Here is a 10,262-nt window from a genome sequence, read left to right as displayed (position 1 = left end):
AATTCAGTAAAGTGTAGATTTTGTAATTTTGGCACTGATCAGTGCTTCATCCATACGAAGGGATTGCTATTTGTATAGGCTAACTTTAATATTTTACCCAACAAACGCTGTGTTTACATGTGACTAGCTTAGACATAAGGCAATAAGTATGAAAGGCATTACGTCCCTTTTTGCGTGGCCAACTACAGGGCAAAGTACCTTGGAGTGCCAAGGTCGCTCCCCGAAGTCTTCAGCAAACCGAGGAGGCTGCTGAGATTCCTGGAGGAGCTTAGGTGACACGAGTAGGACCCTGCACCCACCACACGCAAAATAGGCGCCTTGTGCGGACACAAGCCCGTTACACCAAGTACCAAGTACCAAGTACGTCCCTTTTTTGGATTTCGTAATTCTTACAAAAGCATTCATATTATTTGATTTAGTAGTATTGCTCTCCAATGTGATTGATTTAGTAAAGATTTAGTAGGTACTTCACTAAGGTTTTTTTATGGATTTCGAACAATGTTATCAAATAAGACATCAACAACTTCTTAAATAGCTAAGATTTGTAAAGGAAAATGTTCCTAGTTTAATGTCCAATGAGATATAAAAGTAAAATTCATCTTCATTTCATCTTACGGCTTAGCGTAAACAATTGCCTTTAATTTTTTAAGATTCGCAGTAAATTTGTAGACAATTTGGGGAGATCGATAAAGACAGCGTTTCATTAAATGGTAGCTTGTGTAACGGTGTTCTTCTCTGTTAGTATGTTTCATCTCAACATTAAGTAAATGAGTACATAGTAAACACTATCTAAAATCAATTAATTTCAAGCAAATCAAAAGTTACCGTATTTCTCAAGACGATAATTAATATGTCCTAGCAGAACAAAATTATTATGTAATTTTTAAGTGAGATACATTTCGCACACCACCTGAAAGAAAGGCATAACTCTTTTTACTACTGTTCAAGGCGACGAAAAACAGGTGTTGATCGAATACAACGTCTTTATTAATACAAATAATACAAACACAAAATGCTTTATTTCTCTCAGAAAGGTCTATAAGTAGTTACATTTCATATATAATAACAAGTTCCTTAGTGAGAGCTGGAGTCTGTACTAGGTTGGGGACCTGTGTTACAGATCTCCAGGCTCACTCCCTCTAGGTGTATAAAGAACGGAACATTATTTAAAAAATATATGATTACATTACAAAATAAAGCGTAGCATATAACAAGAACACAATGTGTGTTCGTGCGTAAGTGCTTGCGCGAGTGTGTGTGAGTATGTGTGCGTATGTGTGTGTGTGTGTGTGTGTGTGTGTGTGTGTGTGTGTGTTTGTGTGTGTGTGTGTAGTGTATGTGCGTGTGCATGTGCGTGTGCGTGTGCGTGTTCGTGTGCGTGTGCGTGTGCGTGTGCGTGTGCGTGTGCGTGTGCGTGTGCGTGTGCGTGTGCGTGTGTGTGTGTGTGAGTGATTTAAACCTAATCCGGTACGATAAGTAGTTTTTCAGTCGATTCATAGTCGAGAGTGAATAGCCAGTTTGTAATAACTTTCTTACATTTAAAAGTCGTAATTCTGTATATTAACCTACTTATATGCGTAACCAAAAATATATTCTACTTTATTATATTTCAATAATACTTACCTAATTTATAGCAAATTACAAGAATCTAAGTTACGCCTGGAGGCGTATTGGTGGACCAATAACAATAACCCTTTAATGTTTCAATTAACAATATTCCTTTATTTTTTTTTGTACCAAGGAATAATGATTGTTTTCTTAGATTTGACAGAAGTTTTCTAAAAAAAGTATTGTGGCATTGCTATTTATATATTTTATCTTGTTTCACCAAAAAATGTTTGCTTTTGCGAGAAAACGTGGACTGATGTCGGAGACGTTATTGTCACTTGGGAAGACAAAAATCATGTTGTGATATTTGCAGGTTCCATCTTCAATTCACTAGTTTTTATTGAAAAATAAGTATGAAGGCCATGACTGCTACGCATTGATCAGCATTAGCGTACTTCAAAAATTTCGTTCATGTCATTACCCTCGATACCGGCAAAATTGCCCCCCAATTTGGGGTAGATAACGTTGCCATAGGAACAAAAAAGTCCCATTATTACTCAAGATTTTCGAATTTTACCTGCGTTTTTTATTTCCGTTTTTAATGGATATTTACGAATTGTTTTTTGTAATTTAAGATATGCATTGCTTCCACGAGTTTTACAATAAATATTATGGAGCAGTTTCAGAGGCATATTTTTTGCTGCAAAATATAATTCAATGGACGAGATTTATCTTTAGGTAAGCTACACGCCTGTCCTTAACAGTTACAGTGCCACTCAGAGCTTTAAATTGCAAAGATCTGAGGGGTACTACCGCTGCGCCCGTCACCTGAGACATAAGTTGACAAGTCCTATGTGCCTGTAATTTCACCAGCACCCTTTAAAACCGGAACATAGTAATGCTAACACAACTCTTTCACAAGGAGCTCTACTACTACTATAATAATGTTTTTAATAAAAATTATTACCAACTTTGTTTCAATTTTCAATACCACAAGCTTTTTCGTACTTTTTCCTTGTATTGTGTTTTATTTAGGTATAATATTATTAGGCACGTGACCATTGCATAACACAGGCTACGCTTACATGTGTACGTCTGTTGATCAGTTGACCTGTTGTGTGGTTCATGTTACGAAAAACACCATCTCATTTTGACGACCTTTGGGGCCCGAATGTGGACGCTTTAGGAGGAAGCCCAGGTGCGATTCCCGGTAGGACCAATTTGCCAAATGAACTTTCTATATTGGTTCTGGTCCAGATGTTCTGGATAGTCTACTGTACTAGTACTCATTGTACAGGTAAATCCATAGTATGAGATCAGGTGATTGGTGTGGTTCTCTATTAGCAAATAACATTACAATATTACATCTTTCATGTACGCTGTAGTAGATAAATCCAGAAAATAGCCAACAACGTCTCGCTATGAACCTATTACTAAATTTTTTATACATTCGCCGTTATGAACGAAATAATAAAAATTTATGTTGCCACAGACAAACAAGATGAAGTTTCCCGACTGTTTAGAAATAAAATGCGTGGAAATAACGGAATGTTATGGTTTGCTTTTAAAACTTTACCGTATAAAAACCCAGAACAGTACTATGTATTAACGAAGAAAGGTGTAAAAAAATCTGCGTTGTTCGAGATCTCAAGGTGAGGAATTTTGTAAAAGTTTTGTTTGAAAGTGATATACAGAAAAAACAAAAAAAAGACGGTATTGACGTAAAATATGTATAAAATAACTTTATGAAGTAACGATGATAAAAGTTTCAGTAGCAGGAGAGAGCTCCTTGTGAAAGAGTTCGCCCGTACCTCGTTTATAACGTTCCGGTTCTCTAAAGTTGGGTGCTGGTGAAACTACAAACACATCAGCAGCCGTAGCATGGCGTTATATCGCATGCGGTATTTGATAAAATTTATTTCTCCCTCCTCTTGATATATTTATCGCAGTTGATAGGTTTAGCAACCCCAGAACATATCATCGCAGTTGATGAAGCTTTATTTATTGCGCAGATTTATACATTTTGAAGAACAAGGATAACGATATGAAATTGCGTATAAATAGCTATATTTATCGTTTAATCATCGTTGCGAAGATTGTAATCCTCTAAATTGTAAGTTGTAAAATGACGGACCAAAAAATGGTGGGTTTTTGTAGTTACAGTTTTTACATAAATTACATTTTTATTTTTAAGTGTTATTACGTTGTGAGTTTCTTAATTAAATAATTATTTGTTACATGTTTAAGGTGATAGCTTTATACCCAATGCTCAATAAATAAATAATAAGAAACGACGGAAAACTTTCTTAATTTGTAAAAGTCACATACAAAGTCTTTGTGAAAAATGTTGGAAAAAACCTTCTCGTCTTATTTTATAATTTTTTTGTTATTTTTTATCTTCGTGATATTTTCGCTGAAACATAATATAGAACACCTACTGAGACATTTTGCATTACATTACTTATTATTTACGTATTTTGAAATACTCTCACTTACAGAAATGTATAAAAAAATATCCTCCTCACCCTTTTCCAATAATTATATATATCAACCTGTTTCTTTTCAAATTTCGACAGAATTATTACTCATTACTATTACGCACACACTCATAGCCCCGCACTAGAAAAACCTGTGTCGCGGGTGCCGCGGACACACGCAGAAAATCTCACGAGATAAAGAAATGTTGGTAGGCCATACAAATATTTCCCGGCCCGAGAATTGGCCACGGAAGCAGTTAAAAGTTAAAGTTAAATGAAAGACATTTCTGGCTTAGGCTTCGGTCATACGGCATTGTACTGCACGTTTTTTTGCAGTATAAATCTTATCGAATAAACAGTGGAACATACATTGTATAATGTATGTTCCACTTTCACACGGTGTTTGTACTGCAAGCAAACCGAATTAACTTTAACGAATAGCAGTAGCGTAGAGTATTTATTTACACCATTTCTTTCAGATGTCACGATGACAACCGAACCGAATTGAACCGTATTTATTTATTTTTGGTAAACATTTTCCAAACGTTTTAACAAATTACCAAAACTATTTATGGACATCCCAAGGTAATTAAAAACGTTTTACATCATTTCCAAGATTTTCGTACAATATTTCAAAAATGCGTTTGTACGTATGGGTAAATAATAAATAATAAATAAATAAATAAATAACGCACACACTCAACATAGCCCCGCACTAGGGAAACCCTGTGTCACGGGTGCCATGGACACACACATTGACAACTACAAATTACACCCAAACTCACGAGAGAAATAAATGTAAGCCATACAAACATTTCTCCCGGCCCGGGAATCGAATCTGGAACCTCTGCGTGGCAGTCTGGCATGGTAACCGTTCGGCCACGGAGGCAGGAGGTGAACCCAACTGCGATACATTCTGTTAAACTATAGATATAGGAAATGTGTTACACCTGGGGCTAAACCGTTGACATTTTCTATACGAGTACAAAAGTGCAACAAAGCGTGGATCCATCTTATTCGTGTACTCAGGGTGATTGCTACAGATGAATACTGCGGCTATTTCTTATTTAGACAAATGAACATTTATAGTTGAATACTCGCTGTTTATCCGTTTGAAATCGATTAAGTTGTACTGCAAAAAACATGCAGCACAATGTCATGTGAACGAAGCCGTAGGATACCGGTGGATTTTTTTTATAATATCAAGTGACGGGACGAACTAGTCGTGCGCCTGATGGTAAGCTTTAAATCGCAAAGATCTGAGGGGCATTGCCACTGCGCCCGTCACCCTGAGAAATAAGTTGACAAGTCCCATGTGTTTGTAATTTCACCAGCACCCTTACCCTTCAAAACCGGAACATAAATTATTATGTTCCAGTTTGCTTGGGGGCAGTAATAACTAAGATGGCAGTACTTCCCTAGACGAACACTTTCACAAGGAGCTCTACCGCTATCTACTCACAAATTAAACGACGCCTATACCCACATTATATGTATACCCAGCATGCCACTACAATATTTTTATTATTGCTTAAATGGGATGCAATTTTCAGGAAATTCAATGATTTTGTGCATAGGTTGTATATGTTTACTGCGAATTGGTATATAATGTGTCTAGGTCATAAAATAATAATAAATATTAAAACATCGTTTATGTTATGGGAGAGGCAAGGATATGGGAAACATCCGAAATAATAGTAATGATTACTTATATTGTTAATATTATTGCTGTTAATAATTGTAATTGTTTGTACGTAAATTAAGAATACTGATTGGAAAAGTAGTGTTTCCCAAGATAATTTGAATTAGAGTCAAAATGTCTATGTACCTGTGTGTTGTCTAATAAATAGTTTGATAAAGGAATGATCCATACACCATATCACATTGAACTTGCACCTGTATCGTTGCCAAAATATTCACGGGGACATGTGACACATAGAATTTATTGCTTTCTGGAATCTGCTGGGAAACCCAATAACTATTTCAGTGATTTATTTGTCTAAAAATTAATATTCTTTGTGCAAAATAACGATGTTTTCAGCGTATTATTGTCATATAGATTGTAAGGCTTTCGTGGTTATTCACTAATTACAGGTTTCTTACCACGATGCGATTTCTATTAATTTTACCGATATTTCAGAACGGTTACACGCTCCATGGTCACGGGTTGACTGGCCAGCGGCAGATGACAGCTTTAAGAACAGACATATCTCTCTACCCTCTTTCGCTGTCGACGACTACCCTCATCTCCACTACTTGTGGCGTTACCATTGTCACTCACTTTTTTCCGACAAAGCACACTCACTGTATCCGCACGCGAAACTGAAGTCAAACTATTTTTGTTTTTATTATTGAGAGCACTAAGAACTGGATTCCACGCATTTGATAGTTTAACCATCTTCACGGTTAAACGTTTGGTACCTTGTGATCTCGATGGTTTCACGTACCAAACATGGTATGTAATGACGTTCCGTCGACAGTCCTGGGAGGCTGACTTCTGTGCACAGAGCAATGATACTAGTTGAAGTGGTTAGTTAGCCTCACACGTGTGACTACTATATGGACACTTGTCCATACTTAGGCTCTGTCTGCCATTTTGGCTTTGTACGCTATGGTTGTGTCATTTCTTCGTGCAAATGCTCTAAAAATCCTAGAAAAATGTCTTATTGTGCTGTTTTGGTGTGTTCTAGCCGTACCAAACATATTACCCGTGGTGATATTTCATATAATTGGTAAGTCTTATTTTTAAAAATTTTCAATTTTCTGTATATCAAAATAACTTTTTACCGACTTGAAAAAAGGAGGAGGTTGTCAATCCAACCATCACATTCAGAATTCCATGTAGGCAGAGAATTATTAAGCCCTGGATTACAACAGGCTTACTAAGATGCATACGTAATCGTGACAGTATGCATAAAAAAGTCCAGAATGATTACGTCTAAAATCAAAATGTATGCAGACGATTTAAAAATATACCGATCAATCACCAGTTCAAATGACATATGTGCTCTTCAGGCAGATGTGGATAACATAAATGATTGGTGTAATAAAAATGGCATGAAACTTAATTTAAGTAAATGTTTTCATATTAAATTTAGTAGGAAGTCCTATCCTATCACAGCTACTTACTTTATTCAGGGCAAGCCTCTGACAGAGGTCACTCAGATTCGCGACCTGGGTTTGACTATGGACAGTACTCTTAGTTTTAGACATCATATAGATTCGATCATTACAAAAACGTCTAGATTGTCTGGTTTTATTATTCGACAAATGAAAATACTGAAGGATCCACAACTCACCGTAATCATTTACAACTCCTTAATACGGAGTATTCTTGAATATTGTAGTCCAGTATGGAATCCAGGTTACCAGGTCTATTCTAATAGATTGGAGCTTGTGCAGAAGCGATTCTTGTACCATTTGACACTCTTTGATACTCTGATAACATGTGTAAACGTCTTCTCTCCTATCAGTCGCGTGTCGCTCATTACGGTCTTTCTTTATTATATGTGCGCAGAAAAATTTCAGATATCATGTTTTTATATAAATTAATCCATGGTCACATTGATTCACCAGATATTTTGGAGCGTGTCAAGTTTTCTCTCCCTCGGCAAGGTAGCCGATTACAAAATCGGAAAACCTTTGCTTTGCCTGCATGCAAGACAAGGCTCGGTCATCATTCTCCTTTGTATAGAATGTGTAGCGACTACAACTACATTCGAAATGATTTCGATATTTTCAGTGGTTCTTTCTCCTCAGCTAAACGATGTGTACGTAACATTTATTCAAAAATCTAATTTAATTTATCATGTTTCTTTATTAGTTTGAGTAACTTTAACTTTAACTTTTTCTTAATAACCTTAAGTAACTTTTAATCTTTTTATTTTAGTTATAAACAGGAATTGGGCTAGCCGAGTCCAAATTAGTTCGTAAGAAGTAGTACATGAAAATGATATGCATGTTGTGCTTACATCTAGTAGGTTTCATTGTACTCGTGTAGTAATTAAGCATGTTTCTATTTAAGACTGAAAGCATTGTAACCAGTTTTGTAAGCCAAATAAAAAAAGAAAAAAAAAAAAAGTCAATTCTGATCCGAATAACGTGATTTTAGCTATTACCTACAAGCGCTATCGTAATTTTTGCAATGATCTGTTTAAAAAACTTAAGCGGGAATATGAAAGATCTGAATTTGATAAAGCAAAGCATAGTCCCAAAAGAACCTGGGAAGTAATAAAAAGGCTTACCCAATCCGATAAACAAATTCTCCCACCAATTGAGCTCTTAAAAACGTGTAACGATTCTACGGAATCCGCGAATGCCGTCAACAGTTATTTTGCAAATATTGGGAAAGAGTTGGCTAAAAAAATAATTAAACCTGTGGTTGATAACCGTACATCTATTAACTTTAATATATCGCCTTTGAACTCAATGGTCTTGCTAGAGATGACGGACGATGAGGTTAGAGATATAATTAGAAGTCTCCGTAACTGTGCGGTCGGCTGGGACGGGATACCAACCAAACTTTTAAAATCTGCTTGCTCTACTTTAGCGCCGATAATAACATACATTTGCAATCTGGCAATAACTACAGGCGCATTTCCTAACGCCCTTAAAAAAGCTGTAGTACACCCTATATATAAAAGTGGAGACAGAGACAATGTCGATAATTTCAGACTTATCTCGGTGTTACCGGCCCTTTCTAAAATTATAGAGAAAATTTTGAACCGTAATCTGGTTAGCTTCCTAGAGACCAACAACATCATCTCCAATAAGCAATTTGGCTTTAGAAGGGGTCGATGCACCGAGGAGGCCATAGGTTCTCTAGTAGAACATGCTGTCAAGGAAATAGATGAAAAGTAAAAATGCCTTGGCATTTTCTTGGACCTCTCAAAGGCGTTTGACACCGTCTCTGTCCCACTACTACTAAATAAACTAGAAGCTGTGGGTGTTAGGGGGAAAGTTCACAGTATATTTGCCGATTATTTGTCAAATCGAACTCAATGTACTAAAATCGGCACCTACATAAGCCAGCAAGAAACTATAAATTACGGAGTGCCGCAAGGGAGTATTCTCGGTCCTACGTTGTTCCAGGTTTACCTTAACGAATTGTGCAGTTTGACTATTCCACAATGTCGTATCTTTGCTTACGCTGATGATACGGCATTAATCGTCTCTGGGAGTCGCTGGGCCGACACGGTTGCTTCTGCAGAATCTGCATTCAGGTTGGTTATGGAATGGCTTAATAATAACCTGCTTACACTGAACGTAGAGAAATCGCAATTCATTACACTGGCTACAAGATGCTCTGCCCATCCCGCTAAAGGCTCTATTGAAATCCGTGCTCATACCTGCACCAGGGAGTCGTCTGTTTGTAACTGCCCCTCCCTGACTAGAACCAATTGCATTAAGTATCTGGGTGTCTTTTTGGATGAGAGCTTCAATTGGTATGATCAAGTGCAATCTGTAGCTGGCAGAATACGTAGGCTTATCTTCGTTTTTAAAAAATTACGTAATTCAGCGGACCGAAAAATTTTAGATACTGTATACACGGCTCTATGTACTCCTCTCCTATCTTACTGTATTCCAATTTGGGGAGGTACCTATAAAACGTCATTTATAAATTTAGAGCGAGCGCAAAGGGCGGTGCTCAAGGTGATGCTCTGGAAACCGTACAGATATCCCACATCAAAACTTTATGTGGACGCTAATGTACTCACTGTAAGAAAGACATTTATCCTTCGATCCTGTTTACGTCAACATTCGTCTCTCCCATTGAGAGCTGATTTCCCACCCACCAGACGACTTACACCAGTTTGTCCTGCAGTACACTGCCGTACTATCTTTGCCAAGAGACAGTTTCCTTCATTGAGTGCTAGACTTTACAACAACCTAAATAATACTCTACAATTTCATAGAGTCAATAAATTTGAGTGTAAAAATAAAATAAGTACTTGGCTATTAGCACTTGAATATGATGAAATAGCTCGTTTTACGTCAATCGTATCCAATTGTAACTCTAGACAGGTAACACTCTTGTCCGCTCCAAATCTCATTATCACTCACGAAGAAACGCACAAACGCTCACACAAACACGCATCCACACACACAAACACGCACACATACACACACTCACTCGCACATGCACATACGCACACCCACACGCACACACACACCCACACGCGCGCGCGCGCACACACACACACACACACACACACACACACACACACACACACACAC

The 10,262-nt window shown here is 37.2% G+C and overlaps 1 long non-coding RNA gene across 1 annotated transcript in view; it reads left to right on the top strand.

Moving 5' to 3' along the window:
• Nucleotides 1-333: 333 nt before the first annotated feature.
• Nucleotides 334-10,262, top strand: part of LOC113226765 — a 12,057-nt gene continuing 2,128 nt past the window's right edge. The window contains exons 1-2 of the long non-coding RNA XR_003310144.1: nucleotides 334-360; nucleotides 9,117-9,247. This is a non-coding gene — a long non-coding RNA (uncharacterized LOC113226765). The remainder of the gene's footprint in view (nucleotides 361-9,116; nucleotides 9,248-10,262) is intronic.

The sequence above is a fragment of the Hyposmocoma kahamanoa genome, unplaced genomic scaffold, assembly GCF_003589595.1.
Source record: "Hyposmocoma kahamanoa isolate Upper Pololo Valley unplaced genomic scaffold, ASM358959v1 202, whole genome shotgun sequence".
Classification (NCBI taxonomy): domain Eukaryota; kingdom Metazoa; phylum Arthropoda; class Insecta; order Lepidoptera; family Cosmopterigidae; genus Hyposmocoma; species Hyposmocoma kahamanoa.
This window is presented reverse-complemented; position numbering and strand designations above follow the sequence as displayed.